The 16,442-nt window shown below is 42.6% G+C and overlaps 1 protein-coding gene across 17 annotated transcripts in view; it reads right to left on the bottom strand.

The window, feature by feature from the left end:
• Positions 1–16,442, bottom strand: part of LOC118251891 (sodium channel protein type 5 subunit alpha-like) — a 208,884-nt gene that overhangs the window by 72,390 nt on the left and 120,052 nt on the right. The gene's annotated exons all lie outside the window — the stretch shown is intronic.

The following is a 16,442-nucleotide window of genomic DNA, read 5'->3' as shown; positions in this document are numbered from 1 at the left end:
AATAGTATATTTGGAAACTTTTCTAAATATTTGTATATATTTTCATGAGAACTCTTGATTTCAATAGCCTCTTGGCCTTGAAGAAAACTTACTGAGACAGTGAATAAATACCTAAGAGAACATACAGTTTCAAAACATTTGCCCTGTAGGAAAAAGGAACCATCACACCCTCAATTAATATGGCTAAAACTGAACAGGGCTCACCCCCTAAGCAGGCTTGGTCCTGGAAATGCTGCTACTAATAAGGAAAAAAATATATTTGAAGATATTCACAGGTTTATGTAAGATCCAGACTGAACCAGAGACTACAAGTTGGTTTCCTCTTACTTCTGTAACTTCAGAACTTCCCACCTGGGCTTGCAGAGAACTTCAAGATTAGATACAACTACACATTTCAGTAACATATCTGATATTTTAAGCTAATTTTTTCCCATCCAGTATGTTGATTTTTCCCCCCAATAAATATAATTATATCCAAGAAATAAAACCAGTTTCTTCTTAAAGGCCATAACCAATAGTACATCTTGCAGGTGATTATCAGCTGCTGCACATGTGATGTTGTACCTGTTTGTGGTCTAAGAAGGACTGAAGTACGGCTTGCAGGCCAGACTGACAAGGACAAGAAGCTCACACCAGAGGGAGATGCTTGGGATGATGGGAATGGTGCAGAGGTGACTCAAACCAATATCAGCTAAAATATACTCACCCAAAATAACCTAGGACCAAACTGCCTGTTATCAACTCAGCTGCTGCCTGAACAAGGCTGATGGATGCCAGCAATGCAAGGGAGAGTTCAGTGTTGTAGCACTTCTGCCCTTGTAGCAATAAAAGAGATTTTGTGAAGATATTGTCTCTGTTATCTCTTAATGCTACAAGAAGTACTTTCAAGGCCCCTGGCTTCTGCCTTTCTCATTATATTTTAAATTGATAAAGTCTGCTAGCCTACAATAAACAGCATAAAAAGTACTTATATTTAACGGAGCCTTACCAAACAGGCAGAAGCTTTTGCTGTGTCGTGTCGTTCCCCTTCTCCCCCCCAGCTCACCAGCTCTTTCCTTCAAATATTCAGAGCACATGAGCTGGAATTTTGCAAACTACCCTGGTCTTAATCACTCTGGTGACATTTTATTTCAAGTGTCCTGTCAGTCCTGTTTCATAACGTACTCGTTGCAATCACCATGATTATAAACGAAAGCAGTCAGTAGCACTGCAGATGCCCGTGTCCATTACGAACTACTGAATACAGCAATGCTTTACTGAGCACAGCCCTGCTCAAAAATAAAGTGACATTAAAGCTAATTGTTTCTTAGCTGGTCCATCGTATTGGAGTGTCACTGAGAGCTTGCACGGATCTCCTCACGATCATTGTGGTTGTCTGGTGAAATCAGTCATTCATCTCATATCCCATTCGGAGGTATTGCAAGTGATGCTCTCCGATAGCTGGTTAAGAATTCAGGCACACGATCTGTTGCCAGGCAGGTGGGAGACCATCGACAAACAAGTTTCTGGCAGAAACGCTTTAGCCATTTGCAAGCAAATTTGATAGAGGGATGAGGTCTCAGAGATATCCAGATTGATACAAGCATCCTGAAAATAAGCACCTGTGCAGAATGAGACACTGCCCAGGCCACCAGTGTAGGCAGAGGCTGGAATGTGTCTCCTTCCTAGTCTAGGGACATGTGAAGGAGCAGGAGGATGGAAGGAGATAGAGAAATGCAGAACAAAAGTCTTCTGGACTGTATAGTTTTAATTCAGTTACTTTAGAGGTGTCTGTTGATGTTTGAGGCTGTGACATCAGCACCATACCTACAGGAGATATGTGTATCCCTAAATCTGCAGCTAACATCCAAGCAGGGCATGACAGGGCATCACAGCAGGCACCGGACTGATAGTATTTAGGGAACTGATGCCTGCTTCAAGGACAGCAGATGCCTCCAGCCACAATCACCAAAGCCTGGCACTCAAATGGGCATCTAAGCCCCATTTCAATCAGAAGAGGTTCACAGGACAGTCAACAGAGCCTGAGAAAATACAGGTGACCCCATTAGGGGCTGTGTGCAGTTGCCAGTAGGTCGCCATAAAGCGCCAACTGACCCTGGCATGGGCAGGAGGTAACTTGGGCTGATGCTACACACTCCTAATGGGAGAACTGCATCTAGTTGGAGGCCAGGATAGACACCCTACAGCATCCCCAGTGGCACTAGACAAAACTTGAGTCAAGTTCCAGATCTCCAGACTGCAGTGGTAGGTTGCACCCCCTCCCTGTACATAAACACCTCCATGTAGGCATCCAAATTTTGCTATTTGAAGCTGAATTTCCTCCTATACTTAGTTCTGATGTGAGAAAAATTATTTGTTTGAAATGCCTTGTTTTACTTTTTCATATTTATTTCAGATGTCAAACTACAGTTACAGAAGTCTATCCAGATACACTTACAGATGTGTATGATTGGTGGTAACGTACTTACTGTTGTTATTTACCACGGCTTATCAAGGCAATGTTGTTTGCTTCCCAGAAATGCAGCTGACATTTTGCACAAAGAGCTATTTGCACTTCATGCTTTTAGCCAAAAATAAGTCTCAAATATCATTCCCCCTTTCCTTTATGAGCGGGTAACCTCAGAGGTGTATTGCTGGGTGTTCAAATAGAGTGAACTGCTGAATAAGCACTTTATGTTTACTTATTCCCCCCATTTCACTGTACACTGCATTTTCTAGAAAAAAAATATACGCTCAACTCATGACACACCACGTTTCCTGTAAAAGGTTACTAATAATATCCAGTCCTCCTGGTTGCCAGCGCAATGTTTTCAGTTTAAGTAAAAGCAAACTAAGGACTAATTCAGTCTTCAAAAGCAGTGGTAGATTTGCATGTCCATCTGGATCCCCTTGAAAAGGGATCTGCTTTCCAGTGACACCGACCATCCCGTCTCTGAAAGCAGGTCGCTTTTTCAGTCTTTGAGGTTAGGAATCAAATGACAGATGCACTCAAAGAAACCCCAAATCCTTTAGCATAATGATGTTAAGCATTTACCCTAATGACAGTACATCATGCTTTCACAGGCTTTCTCACTTTTAATGCCTTCCCAAAGCCACCAACTCTGACTATGCCATTATAAGGCACCAAGGATCAGATTCATCCAGCCTAATGTCAGGTGCCTCCCTGAGGTGCTTAAGCTGGAGTTTTCCTAGGATGTCTGTAGAGGGTAGAGTCATTCTGGCGGCCCACGAGATGCTGAAGAGCTGAACCATCTCTGGAGATGACTAATGAAGTCTAGGCTAGCTTGACCACTTAATTAGACTGAAGCTAGGGCACTAACAGGTGCAGACCAAATAACTAACACAACTTGCCAAACCCAGCCAACACAGGATGCAACCAGACAGGTAAATTTTACATGACACCTTTTGCTCAAACCTCCTTGAAAAATAGCTGTCTTCAAACTCTGATGCTGAAGTTAAAATACTTTAGGAGCAAAAGCCTGTGACTACTGCCTCATTTCCTTTCCATTCCTGTATTTATCTTGATTTGGCAAAAATGGAATGTTATAAATCTTTATGTATTTAGCCTTTCATCTATTATTCAGTTAAACAATGTGCAGCCCTTGCAATCCTCTGCTGTTCCTGTACATTGAGCCAGCAATGTGTTCCCTACCCTGTGCTCTCATTGGGATCACTGAGGCAGAGGGCATTTGGCACCTTGCTCAGCACTGCACTGAACATAGGCTGAAATCTCTCTCAAGTCTAAGGCCATTTCCCAGCAGATTTAAAATAATTCTGTATTTTGATCAGCTAGGATGAAAAACAGTGTTGCACTCGCACCAATTCAACGGCAGGGTAAAACCATCTCCAAGGCAAGGTTTTCAGCTGATGGTATTGTCTGATTACAGAGGATCTGATATGAGCTCACTTTTGTGGCTTCTCCTATTGCAGGATCTGTCCTGATAGCACACTGCCAACAAAACAAGACAGCTTGATTTCCAAACCCCCAGTCTTTTTCTATCCATGAGGTTTGAACAAGCTTTCACACTGAGCAGCAACTAAGGCTAGATGTTCCCATCTGCACCACACTGGACAAATCCTAGCAGGCTGGAGTCAGAAGGGAACTTTGCAGGGGGGAATGTTCACAAAATACAGCAGTCTGCTCAAGAGCACTTCTTTTGCCCGCAGGACCCTTCAAACAACTGAAAATATTCAGACTGAAGATGTGTATTGTCATCTCCACTGCAAGAGATGGAGGATAGGAAGGACAGCTGAGGGCAGCTATGAAGACCTACATCACCCGAGGGTGCTTTCACATGGAAGAGGGTTCTCCTAGGAGCCAGTTAAGCAATTTTTTTCTGTGACAACAGGGTCCAGAGCAGAAAACATGCTGAATCAATGAGTTCTGTCATGAGAAATAAAAAATAAAAATGATAAAATAAACAAAACAAAACAAAACAACAACAACAAAACATTTAAAACAAATGGTATCCCTGTGTCAGTACATTGTCACTGCTGTCACTCAGCTGCACACAGAAGTCAGGGCAGAGCAGCACAGTGGGGTACCTGATGGGATCGTGACTACTCATCTGGTACTATTTTTTTGTGGATAAAACAGTACCTGTAAACTTCAACCTATTCAATACCACCTCTCCAGCAGTGTCTGTTAGCACAGACCTGCATGAAGATCCCTGACCAATATAAAAATCTGCTTTTCTTCCTTCCTGTTTGTTTTCTGATGGCAGCGGACATCTGCACTGCTCTTTGGCCATCACAGGTGGGAAAGATGCAGTTTTCTCTTAAGTGAGACCTTCCAGCAAGCCTAATACAATACACATCAATTATTTAATTTTTGTTCGATGTAGCAAAATCCAAGAAGCTACAAAGAACAACTGCTCATAACAGGGCTTTCACTGCACCAAGGAAGTATGAGTTCTAAGCTTCAGCCAGAGACCTGCAGGAACAGGCCATCTAGTCCATCTCTCTGCAACTGGAGGATTATTTCTTTCCTTCGAAGTACATTTTCCAATCTTTTGTACTTTTTCATCTCAGGGCAAAGTTTACCGAGAGAGTACTTCTGCAGAAAGCAACTTACATGAACAGTTATTTTCTATATTCCCCTTTCTATTATTTCAGCTATTTGTGCTGGATAAGAGGCTTATATCCTCCCAGCCCAGTTTCTCTTTATCCTGTGTTCAGTTCATAATCCCAGGCTTGTGATATCTTGGTTTCTTGCTGTCAAAATGATCGTGATACCGCAAGAACAACACAAGGTTCTTCTGGCTGGGTGCAGGCAGCAGACAAGGACAAATCTTCCATTTCTTGCCCAAGATCAGCAAGGAAAACATGTGGAAATGAGGATACGAATTTCCTGCCTTGCAGCCATGCAGCTTCCTTAGTGGACTGTGTTTGGTCCCACAAGGCAGGCTAGCAGTTGTAGATGAGATATTTGTGGAGCACCACAATACCAGTTTGTTGCAATAGGATATTTTTCTTATCAACTCCATGTTAACCTGTTTGGTGAATAACGGGTCTACCTGCTTAAATACAAGAAAATAAAAATTTAATGAAAAAATGCAGCAAAATCAGCTTCTTTCTCATGTACGTTCACTAAACTACTTCATGATGGTAATGTAAGCAGATGTTCTGCATGGGAAAGAAAAATGGAAACAGTATGATAGCAGAATTCACCCGCAATTCAAAGTGGCTATAACTTCAGTCATATCATGTGGATTATTTCCATTTTCCCCCAGGAAGAAGAGAAGGCCTGAATTTTCCCCCAGCCTCACAGCTACCCATGTACCTTTTTCCTGCCTGCACAAAAGAATTGTCACAGGCAGCACGCTTGAAAAGTGCAGTCCTGGGGTACGCCTGATGGTCACACATGCCTGTCAAAGGTACCTGGGATTCCCTTTACAGGCAGGCTACTCCCAGTCCGAATAATTAGACAAGCCTGGGCCCAAGGTGTCTCATCCTAAAACTGATGGCTGCACAGGTGAGATGAAACAAAGGAGTAAAAGTGCTTTTGTTCTCCAGCTACCAGTAAGAATAGGAAGGGTGGCTGATACAGGTGTAGCCATCTGCGTGGTTGACTTCAGAAACCAGGTGAGACGAATGGCTTCCCCCAGCCCATCACCATTTTTGTGCTATTCACCATAAAGCTAAGAGTTTTGCTGATTGTCTTCCACTTCAGGCATTGACATGACATTTCCCTGCAGTTTCAGTGGGCTCTCGTGTGCCTGATTGCCTTCGTGTGGCACAAGGCAGGCCAGTGGTGCTAGGTGGCAGCTGGGCTCGCCCATGTCCAATGGTGTTTGAACGGCCACCCTATTCCTCTTGGGGCTTGAAGGGGTATGTATAATTAATGGGCCAGACTCCTCGGTGCTGTTCTCAACACTTTAAACAGGGAATAAATCTGCTTGAGTAATGGAAGGGTAGATTAGGCCCATTAATTACACTCCACAGCACCTTTGTGTCACAGAGGGGTTTTCTGAGGTCACTTTAAGCTGCCATTTCTCATTTCTCTGCCTGATTTCAGCAGAGATATAAAGCCAGGCAAGTACAGGGATCTGCCAGACCTGCCATGGGCACATCCTTCTGAGAGCAGGCAGCAGGCAAAGGCCACCATGTAAAATTGCTCCTGCTGCCAGCCTGAGAGGCTGACCCTCAAGGTGGAAATGTTTTTTCAGGGTGGGAGGCTGAGTGGGAAGGTGAGGCTGGTGCTTCCCCAGCTCCCATCCCACAGGGACCAGCCCCTAATTTCTGCCTCTTCTCACCTCCAGCCTCTGCAACACCTTGCCTCCATCCTCTTCATGCTGGCACACAGATTTGGAGCAACCCATGGTACTGCTTGCCCAACCTGGAGGATCTCCCATGTTACCACATCCTTTTGATCTGTTATCCAGCTATGCAGGTATAAACCTATACATATACTGTACTGCTCCAAGTGCTGGTCAAGATTACTGAAATAAATTTAGATGTCTTCTTCACTGACGGACTTCCAGTGTTTTTTGAAGGTAAGCCCCTTAGAAAACTCAGAAGGCAAGCCTATGGAAACCAAGCACTCTCTGATCTGAAAATCTTAGTCTCCATGTCTGAATGTGGAGAGGAGGGTGGGATGGTGAGCAGAGAGATATCTTCTTCCCACTGCTCAAGCCACAGCATAAAACTAAACATGTTCCCACAGGTTTTTCATTAGATATCACAACAACACTAATTTGCCAGCATAGCAAGAGCTCCACCAGGGCTGCTGAGGACTTCTCAAACCAGTGTAGACATACAAAAAGTGCTATCAGACAATCCCAGTTGCAAACCTCTCCCAAAAAGACAACAGCGTCCAAGATGTTAAAGGCTCAACAGACCCCAAAGGCCTTATGGAAGTTACAGAAAGTTTATTGATTATAAACCAAGAGCTAAATGAAGAGAATTGTTTACCTGCCATGGTGACGAGGATGTGAAGACAACTGGAAAGGAAGACTGACTGCATAGGCTTGGACTGACCGTACATTTTTAAGAGCTTTTGCTATTGCTGCTCCCAGCAAGGAGTGATCATGGGTGAGGAACGCCCATATTATCCTTGGAATATTTTCACTGCTCATATGCAAATTCCACCCCGTCAGCTGTTGTACCAACTACCACAAAATGACCAGGCACAAGAAAGAAACTCATTGTAGAAAGGCAGAGACCACACCAGTCCTGACCCTGCAAAACTGGGCACATGAAGAGGACATTGCATGGTCACAGCAGAGTGGGATCCAGCCTGTGCAGCCCTGACCACAGCAGCAGCTCTGGACACTGAAACAGAGAAGTGCAGGGGCACACGCTATCAGCACTCCAGGTGTTTGCCCCATCCCTCCTTCCTGGAGTCTTCCCTTTACAACACAGATCCTACACCTGAGGTGGAGACACCCAGCCTTGATCAAAGACTGCATTACGATTTCCATTCAGTTTTCTACAGGTCATTGTGTCTCTTGGGCAGTCAGGACTGGAGATCAACAGAAAGAGGTGATTCCCATTGTCACATGGCAGAAAACATCTGGAGAAAGGTAAGCTGCAGAGAACCAAAAGGAGAAAACGAAAAAACAGCAGCAGAATAACAGAGAGAGAAACCCAGTGATAATGGCTATGGTAACGAATGACTTCCCTGCAGCCAATATATCGCAGCAAAGCAAAATCAATATGAGTGTAGGCCCAGACACTAGAAAATTAAATCACAGACCCAAGAAATAATTAATATTAGCATTTTAAATTATTAACAGGGAAGGGAACACTTTTAAAAGTTACTTTCTAGGCTGTTTCCCAGGCTTGATATTATAATTGTGAAATCACACTTTCCCATTAAACAAAGTGTGAAAAGGAATGCCCAATTAGTGAATTTGTGGGTCTAAGGAGGTTCAGATTTTGCATTTTGCATGTGTAGATTCCTGGAAGGGCAAAACAGAGTGACAAAGACAGAAGGGCCCTTCTTAGGAGAGTTACAGAAGAGATTTTTACTAATTATTTTGCAGAGTCTGGAATCTCCTGCCTTCAGAGCACGCAGCTGGGCTTGCAGCTTTGACATACCTGGGCTGGAGAAGACAGCTGGCCCAAATGTGGGACAAAATTATACCTTGCAGTAAAGATAAAAGGCCAGAGAGTTTGGTGGTCCTGGTTACATCCCAAAAATGAGAGCCATCCTATATTTGCCAACAGAAGGGAGGGCAGAGAGGTGCTGACGGGCATGCCTTGTTGCTGTCCTAAAACATGGTCCATTTCCTTTGCCATCTTCTGCCAGTGGTGGCCCCAGATAGCAACCTGACCCCTCTGGATTTGCCATGGCTACTTCTAGGAAGGGCAGAGAATGCATGTCCTTTCTTCCCGTAGTGGATCTTGGCAGGATAAAGCTGGCTTTAAGCTGTGCTTTGAAGAAAAGCATTCCCCAAAAATGTAAGAAAAGCACTTTGTGGAGGACTGGCTACCAGCAGCCTTCAAATCAAGTCTGTGCTCTGCCACTTGATCAAAGCAAACTGCTCTTTCCAGACATGATGACCTCATCTTCGACAGCCTTCTTATGTCAGGAAATACAAAAGGTGCTTTGCTGATGCAGAAATTTGAAAGTGATTTTATTTATTAATTGTATTCTGTGTGCCTGGCTGAAATCCCAGCAACTGGGGCCACTCAAAATCTTTTTTTTTTTCTTTTTTTTTTTTTTTTCTCAAGATGGACGTAAAATCAGGGAAGCAAAGGAGAAAGTCAGTGGTGTGAGCTATCCATAAGAGCATTTTTATGAGTTTGTGCTCACTGCCAGTCTTCTGGAGAGAAAAAAGGAACAGAGAGCCAGACAGCTAGTCGGTTGGGTGAGCTAAAAATTACAGCTGCGGTAGTAAATAAAGGCAAGCCAAGACCTGTTCCCCAGCCCTGAGGGTAGGCAGCTGACCTCCCAGCCCCACTCTGCCCCCAGGCAGAACTGCTCCCTGGCTGCAGCCCACCCTGGGTTGTCCCCTGAATGCCCAGGCACCCGCTGGGACAGGGTTGCCAAGGAATGTGCCAACCAAGACGGAGGAGAGACACTCGTAATGTTGGAGTTCATGCCCTGGCCAGTTTATAGATGTAGCCACCTGCCCGTGTTTTCAAAGGCAAGGCATTTTGCACTTGCTGAAGCTCCCAGAAATGGGATGGCATCACAGCTAAATGTGGGACACGAGGTTACAGGAGAGGAGAAGGGACATGGAGGTCCTTCTGGAAGAAACACCCGTATGAAGGAGTTGGTAGCACAAGGAGCACAACGATGACTTTAGTTGATCAGATACAACAAAAGATCATAGCTCCATACCTAAAGACAAATATAAATGCCTTTTGCATCTTCACAAAAATTCAGCATGGAAAATATCAACATTTTTAACAATATCCTTCAGTTCAAACCCTAAAATCAATTAGCATGTACCCACTTCCTGAGAAAATATGACAGTGATCCACTTGCCTTACAAGTGCTAGGTGGAGAAACGCAGATAGGAACATGTACTGCACATGGAAAAGATCAATTCTAGTATCTTTTAAATACCATACACTTCCTACGAAGGTTAAGCCTGTCATGACTACCTGATCGTTTCACTATCACTTTTAACAGGCTATTTCTAGAGGCAACTGCTAGAATGAACCACTCACTGGTGCAGTTTTGGTGGGGAGAAATAATATTTTTAACTGATTGTTTTAAATACAAGCATAAGATGTTATGAGTAATTAATAACGTACTAAATTTGTACCATCTGGTCTATTTTAACATTAAAACCTTGTCCTTGCCTCAGTGCATGCAAGGTCGAACTCTGTTGTCATTACCCTTTCAATGACATCCAGACAACTTGCACAGTGACATTAATATAAAGAGACACATTGAGTTGTACCTACGTTTGCACACTCTTGTCCAAGTAAATTTCACTCAGTGTCTTCTGGATTTTTAATAACTACCCTGCTATTAGCAAGAACTTAACCACTGACAAAATCCTACTTACACAATTAACCAAGCATAGAGATAATACAAAAATAGGCAGTATTTTATCATACTGCTGCCTACTATACTAACAAGGTAACAATTTTTATTTTTATTTTTTATTATTTGGAAACTCAGCTCCACTTCAATCCCTGGACTAATCCAAATCTCAACAGAAAATTCACTCGTATCAGCCTCACAAATTATATACATATATAGTGGATCCTATTAAAAATATTGTCTTCTCAGTGTTTCATATAAGGGAGTCAATATATTTGATTTGGAAATACAAATAGTACAAAGAGCATAAAGATGTTTTCCAAGGGGCAGGTTTATTGAACTAACATATTAGTATTCTTCCTCCATATTTCTAATGTCTCTCATCCATGAAGGTGAATGGGAGATAGTTTCATATTCCCTTACGTACGTACCCACAAAAGAGGATAGCATTAAGGGACTTTATTTCTCTGTGATACATCCTAGATCATTTATAGATCAAGAAGAGATACCTTAAAATTCTACTGATAAAAATCTGTACCCAAGGCCAAAACCTGTCACAGGAAACCAATGAATCTGGTTTGGATTGTTGCTCTGGGAAATTTCTTATTTCATAGATGAAAAAAGAGCCCTGGTCCAGTTTTTGTTTTCAGCCTCCTTTGCGCTTTATCAGAAGTAAAAACTGACTCTTCTTCTGTACAACCACTTTTGTAAGGATTTTAGCCATTTATACTTTAAAATATCTACCTTTCTACGAATGGATGTTTCAAGGAAAAAGCAGATTTTATACCTAATCAACATGGACATTAAATAGTACCTTGAAAATAGGAACTGAACACACTTGTCCCCTAGTACAAGATGCTTGCTCAGATTTAGTCACTAAGTGCCAAGATTCAACTCTTCAGAAAAAACAACTGAGCCTATAGCAGGATGCACAAACTCATAAACCTGTAGTGACATTAGGAAAGAGATTACTTTTTAGGAGAACATTTGGAAAGTAGTTTCTCCTCCCATCTGTTCCCAGGTGTATTTTCCTTATCTCTCTTGGGAAAGCAGTCTTACACTTCCCAGCCTGGAATGCTCTCTACTTATTCTGACATACAATGGTATTTTTGAAACCCAGCATTTTAGGCTGGTTTATCAAAAATATCCTGAGTTTGATTTCCCCAGACTTTTTAGCACCATCCTCTAGTGTTCAACATGAGAGTGGGATACATCTGCCCAATAACATAAACAATAATTGTTTATGTGGGCACCGAATTTCAAAAGCCTGGAGTCTTAGGCAAAACGTTTTTCTTTTGCAGGGTTTCCATCTCTGCTAGGAGTCATCAGACACAACTGGACTGATTGATGCTCATGTCAGGATTCATCTTTTTAATTCATCACATGATGCCATCTGTTTCTGGTGGGCCTTTCATTCCTCTTATGGGTGTTTAATACTTGAGCAGATATGGCCAGATGTTTGCTTAGAAGCATCAGCTACCTGAGTGCTCTGCTTCCTGGACAGTGTTCAAGCAAGGATGGATAATGGGACATAAAAGCAGCAAAAATTGCTCTGGGACACAAGGACTGTGGTGGTAGCTGGCATGAAAAATACGAAGGGAGAAGCTGGGGAAAGTGTTGTGGTTTGGCTACGTTCCTCTGAGGTTTGGATTCTCTGGTATCACACTAAATGTACCTGCTGCCAGCCATAAGGATACATCAGTGGAAGCAAAAAGGATGGTAATATGCTGACAGTTGTTTCAACTCTATTTCACTCGTGTCCTGAAATGTGCTTATTCATGTATTCTGGGCTGCTCCTCTGTAAAGCTGCATGTTACTCGAGGAGGAAAAGTCGCCTCACTTAAATAGGTGTCCAAGTTGACGAGACAGACTCAAATGACACTTACACTTCTTGTTAACGTTTCATTGGGCTCCCCAGCTCCTTCTGGACCCTCTCTAACTCTCCAGCCCCCATCTCCAGTATCCCCCCAGCTCTATCAAGGTTCCTGCAGCTTTCTGACACGTTCCCCTCTGCTGTGGCGTCCTGCACGCACCCCGCTCACTCGCTGCTTTGCAGATTTTGCCTGTCCTGATGCTGACCGTTCCTGACATGCCTATTCTCGCTTGTTTGTCTAGTGGCCTTCTCAGCGGATGTCACCGAAACATAAATGCACGTTTCCAGAATGTTGTGAACTGCCGAAAGAGCAGATAAGGTGAGCAGTGGCATTCAGGACACAAACATGGGGGAGCGTAGGGGCCAGCAGAGCTCCTGTAAGACTTGAGACAATTCTTCCCCAGTTTTATACATCTGTATCTTATCCCCTCCTCCTTCCATTTTGTAGGAAGAGGAACTGATGGGCTAAACATTGCCTCAATGAGAGCACCTGCTTGGTGGTTGAAGCTTACAAAACTTCAGAGTGCAGACCCCTAAGATGGTTTAAAAACTGGAAAAAAAAAAAAAAAGACTAAAATGTTGTAACTTGGGCTTGTAATGTCCTTCCCAAACTTGCTTTAATTTCCAGCAAGCAGATGTAACCTAGTATTTGCAGTTAGAAGGCACACAATATTTTAAGATTCCAGTCCGTTTATATTAATCATCAGCTGTACAACTGCAATATAAAAACTACATTTCCCTCTAAGGAGATTAACCTTTATTCACAGAGTAGAACTCTTCGGTGGCCCCCATGAATAAGAGCGTGTTTGTCATTAAATACAAAAATAATTACTTGATTCAGGACAGCAAGAGTGTTTGCAACTTTTGGGTTGCACATTTCTCTAGGGATAGACAATAAAATCATTGAAAATGGGGCTTCAGTAGTTTTAAATTTGTGTATAATTTGAAAAGAAAATAAGCAGACAGCTGGAAATGCGCTATCATAAGTCATCAGTGTTCCATTTTCATTCATTTATTGGCACAAGAAATATTAATGAATGAGGTCTTATTCCTTCGGGGCAAAGCAATCTTTAATCACCCTATAAAAAGCTTCATGGTCTTGTAACACCCTTGGGTAATGCTTCATGTCTCCTAAAAAGGCCAGAGTCTTGATGTAGACTCCCTCGGTGATGGTCCCTTCATTTCAGGCAGAAATACAAGTCTCATCTGAAGGCCTTCTTTCACCATCCTAATACACTTCTTCTGTCTGAGCTCTTGAAATGTAAAATTTCAATCCACTTTTACCTAGGTCTGCTAGATGCCTAGCTATTTTGCTATTACTTGTGATTTTACCACAAGCGACAGTGATAGTTCCCTGCATCCATTTCATTTAAAGAGAAAACCTGATACATTAGCATAAACCTCTTTCAAGCTCAGCTGTGATCTGCTGAGAAATCTGCAGTGATGGAAATATATCAGTATTGGGTGAGACAGGAACTTTATGGCTACTCCCACACTAATAAATTAAATGTGCCCAGAAACATTTTCTTATGCTGAGGACAATTGAAGACGATCATCTTGCTCCATATTATTAAACTTCTTCATACTCTGTGCTGACCACAACCTCCCAGGTGGGGCAATCCCTTGCCCGCGAACCTCCTGGTACATCTGCGTGGTTGGCCAGCTGGAGGAATCCTGCAGGGAAGGCTTCTACACTGCAAGAGTGTTCGTCAGTTAGAGATCATGGTGCACAAATGATAATACTCTGCAACTGACTCTAGGAAACAGTTTTATATAGAAACAAAGCCCCCATGCTGAAGACCACACAATGCAACTAGCAGCCCTGTCTTACACATTTATATACTACACATCACAGCTACCTCTTTTCTTTTTTTCATGTTTTTCTTATGTTTGCTTGACTGCATACACCAAACTAAAGGCAACAATGCTAACAAAGCAAAGATGCAGCAAAGAAAGCTAATCAGAATTAAATATTTATCACATGCTTTTGCTTCATTCTTAATATTTCAAAAATATACAGGAATGAAAACAATTAATGGGGATAGATGTAAACTTGCAAGCACATACAAAGTGATTTTGCCTAACTGTGGGATTACAGCCATAACTATTAATTGTTAGATAGCTACATGGCACCCAATGACTCCTTGCGGTGCTTAGGGTCTGTCACTTAGGAGGGTGATTTGGGCCAGGAAATTACCATGAAATTCTTCTCACAGACTAAGCATCACATATTTGTAGTCACTTCTCTTCCCCGCTCAAACCATCCCCATCTCAAACCCCTCTCTTGCACATCTGCCAGGCCAGAATGCATGCTAACTGGCCTTTCATCCATCTCACTCTTCTTCTCAGGTATTTGTTCACATTCAGGTTGCATTGGTGGTGCTCAGGACAATCTCTCAGTAGTAGGAAGACAGACTGTTGTGGAAGGACATGCAGTATTGGAAATAGTAAGAAATTACAATTTGCTCACATTCCCTGTAGCTAGATTTCTTTCTCTCTTGCCTTGCTGCAGACACCTGACACTGCAGAGACCTGACTGACAGAACTGCTTCGGTGATATGCCATTTTACCAGCAAACCCTGGTTGTTAAATATTGAAATGGTGGTAAAAGAGACCTATTCATTTTTTGGGGCATCTTCTCGGTTTGGGAATCCACAGATTTTAACCTGATGGAAGTTTAGCGGCACTTTCTCAGAACACCTCTTCAAGGAACCATCCTACACTGACTTGTAGTAAAAGAATGCAGGGAAGGAAAAACTGCTATTTTCCAAGAATGTGACATTTCCAGGTTTCTATGTATCACAGTCATGGGCCATGTTAAAACAGAAGAAATATCCATTAAAGCTTCCAAAGATGTGGAAGTGGTATAAAAGGACAGGCTCCCGGGCATCCAAATTTTTTAAAGACAAGCTTCTATTGGGTTTAACTAAAGCAGGCCACTTCAAATCTCATCCAAATCATGCTGAGCAGCTCCGCTGGCAGGCACTCGAGTTATCATGGGAAAACAGGACTGCAAGGTCCTCTTGGGTCATCAAGTCAACCCCCCTGCTGACAGGCTACTTGTGTTGTTTCCTTCAGAAACAAGCTCCATCTCACAGGCTGCTGGGAAGTCCTGCCAGACAATATCATCTCCTTTTCTGCAAGCACCTATGAGTGATTTATCCTCCTCTGTTTTGGGATGAGCTATGTCCTGTAACTTAAATCACTCTCAGCCCTGCTTAGTTCTGCATTTCCCTCATCAACTTAATATTCCTGTGCTTTTCCCAGTTTGACTTAATCTGTCTTGAGTATCAGTCATTAACGGAATACATTGCATGCCCAGTGCTGCAGAGCACTGCAAAACAGCACTGATACTCTCCTTTTTCCTCTGTAATTACCTTTCCTGACACATATTAGAATTCTATTTACCTCTAACGGGTGCACTATGTTGTTGGCTCAGTCAACCAGAGTGGTAAGTACATGTGGGTGTCTACAGCTGAGTTAGCTTCCCAAGATTTCAGGGACTGAAATAGGTACTTTTAGGGTCTATTTAATCTGATGTATTTTAGATGTCTTTTTGGTTAAGATAATTTATGACTTCATGGACTCCATTGACCAGGTCCGACTACAAAGGCAGTCCACGCAGTTATCTCAGATACGTATATTTTTATTATCCCCTCAAACATTTCCTGTTGATAAGCTACTTGATCATAACATAAATTCTTAAATAGGGCTGAGTGCATGACCTTCCACTTTGTTTTTCATAATTTCATGCATCATACATTAATTCAATGCTAGCAGTTATGTAATCCTTCCTGTAGGACAGCTGGGTACACTAGAAACTGGTGATGCTTTCTAACTGTGTCTTCTAAGAAAATATCATCAATATTTTTCTGGGTGAATAGCATCATTATTGGACAAAAAAAAAAAAAAAAAGCCTAAGGCTGATCCTAAAAGGGCACTTTAAGTCTTCCGTTTCAACTTTAATTCTAGTAAAACCCTGAAGATCTTCCCTTGTTATGGGCTGTATGTCCTGGCATGCTTATGACCCCAGGCAGATGGGCACAGATTTGCGTGGTGACATGCAGGTAGGAGCTGGTAGAACTGGCTTCATCCAGGCAGCAGGGAGAAGAATGAAAGGGTGGT

Source organism: Cygnus atratus, chromosome 2, assembly GCF_013377495.2.
Source record: "Cygnus atratus isolate AKBS03 ecotype Queensland, Australia chromosome 2, CAtr_DNAZoo_HiC_assembly, whole genome shotgun sequence".
NCBI classification, from domain to species: Eukaryota; Metazoa; Chordata; class Aves; order Anseriformes; family Anatidae; genus Cygnus; species Cygnus atratus.
Note: the sequence above shows the minus strand (reverse complement) of the source record. Positions and strands in the feature narration are given on the sequence as shown.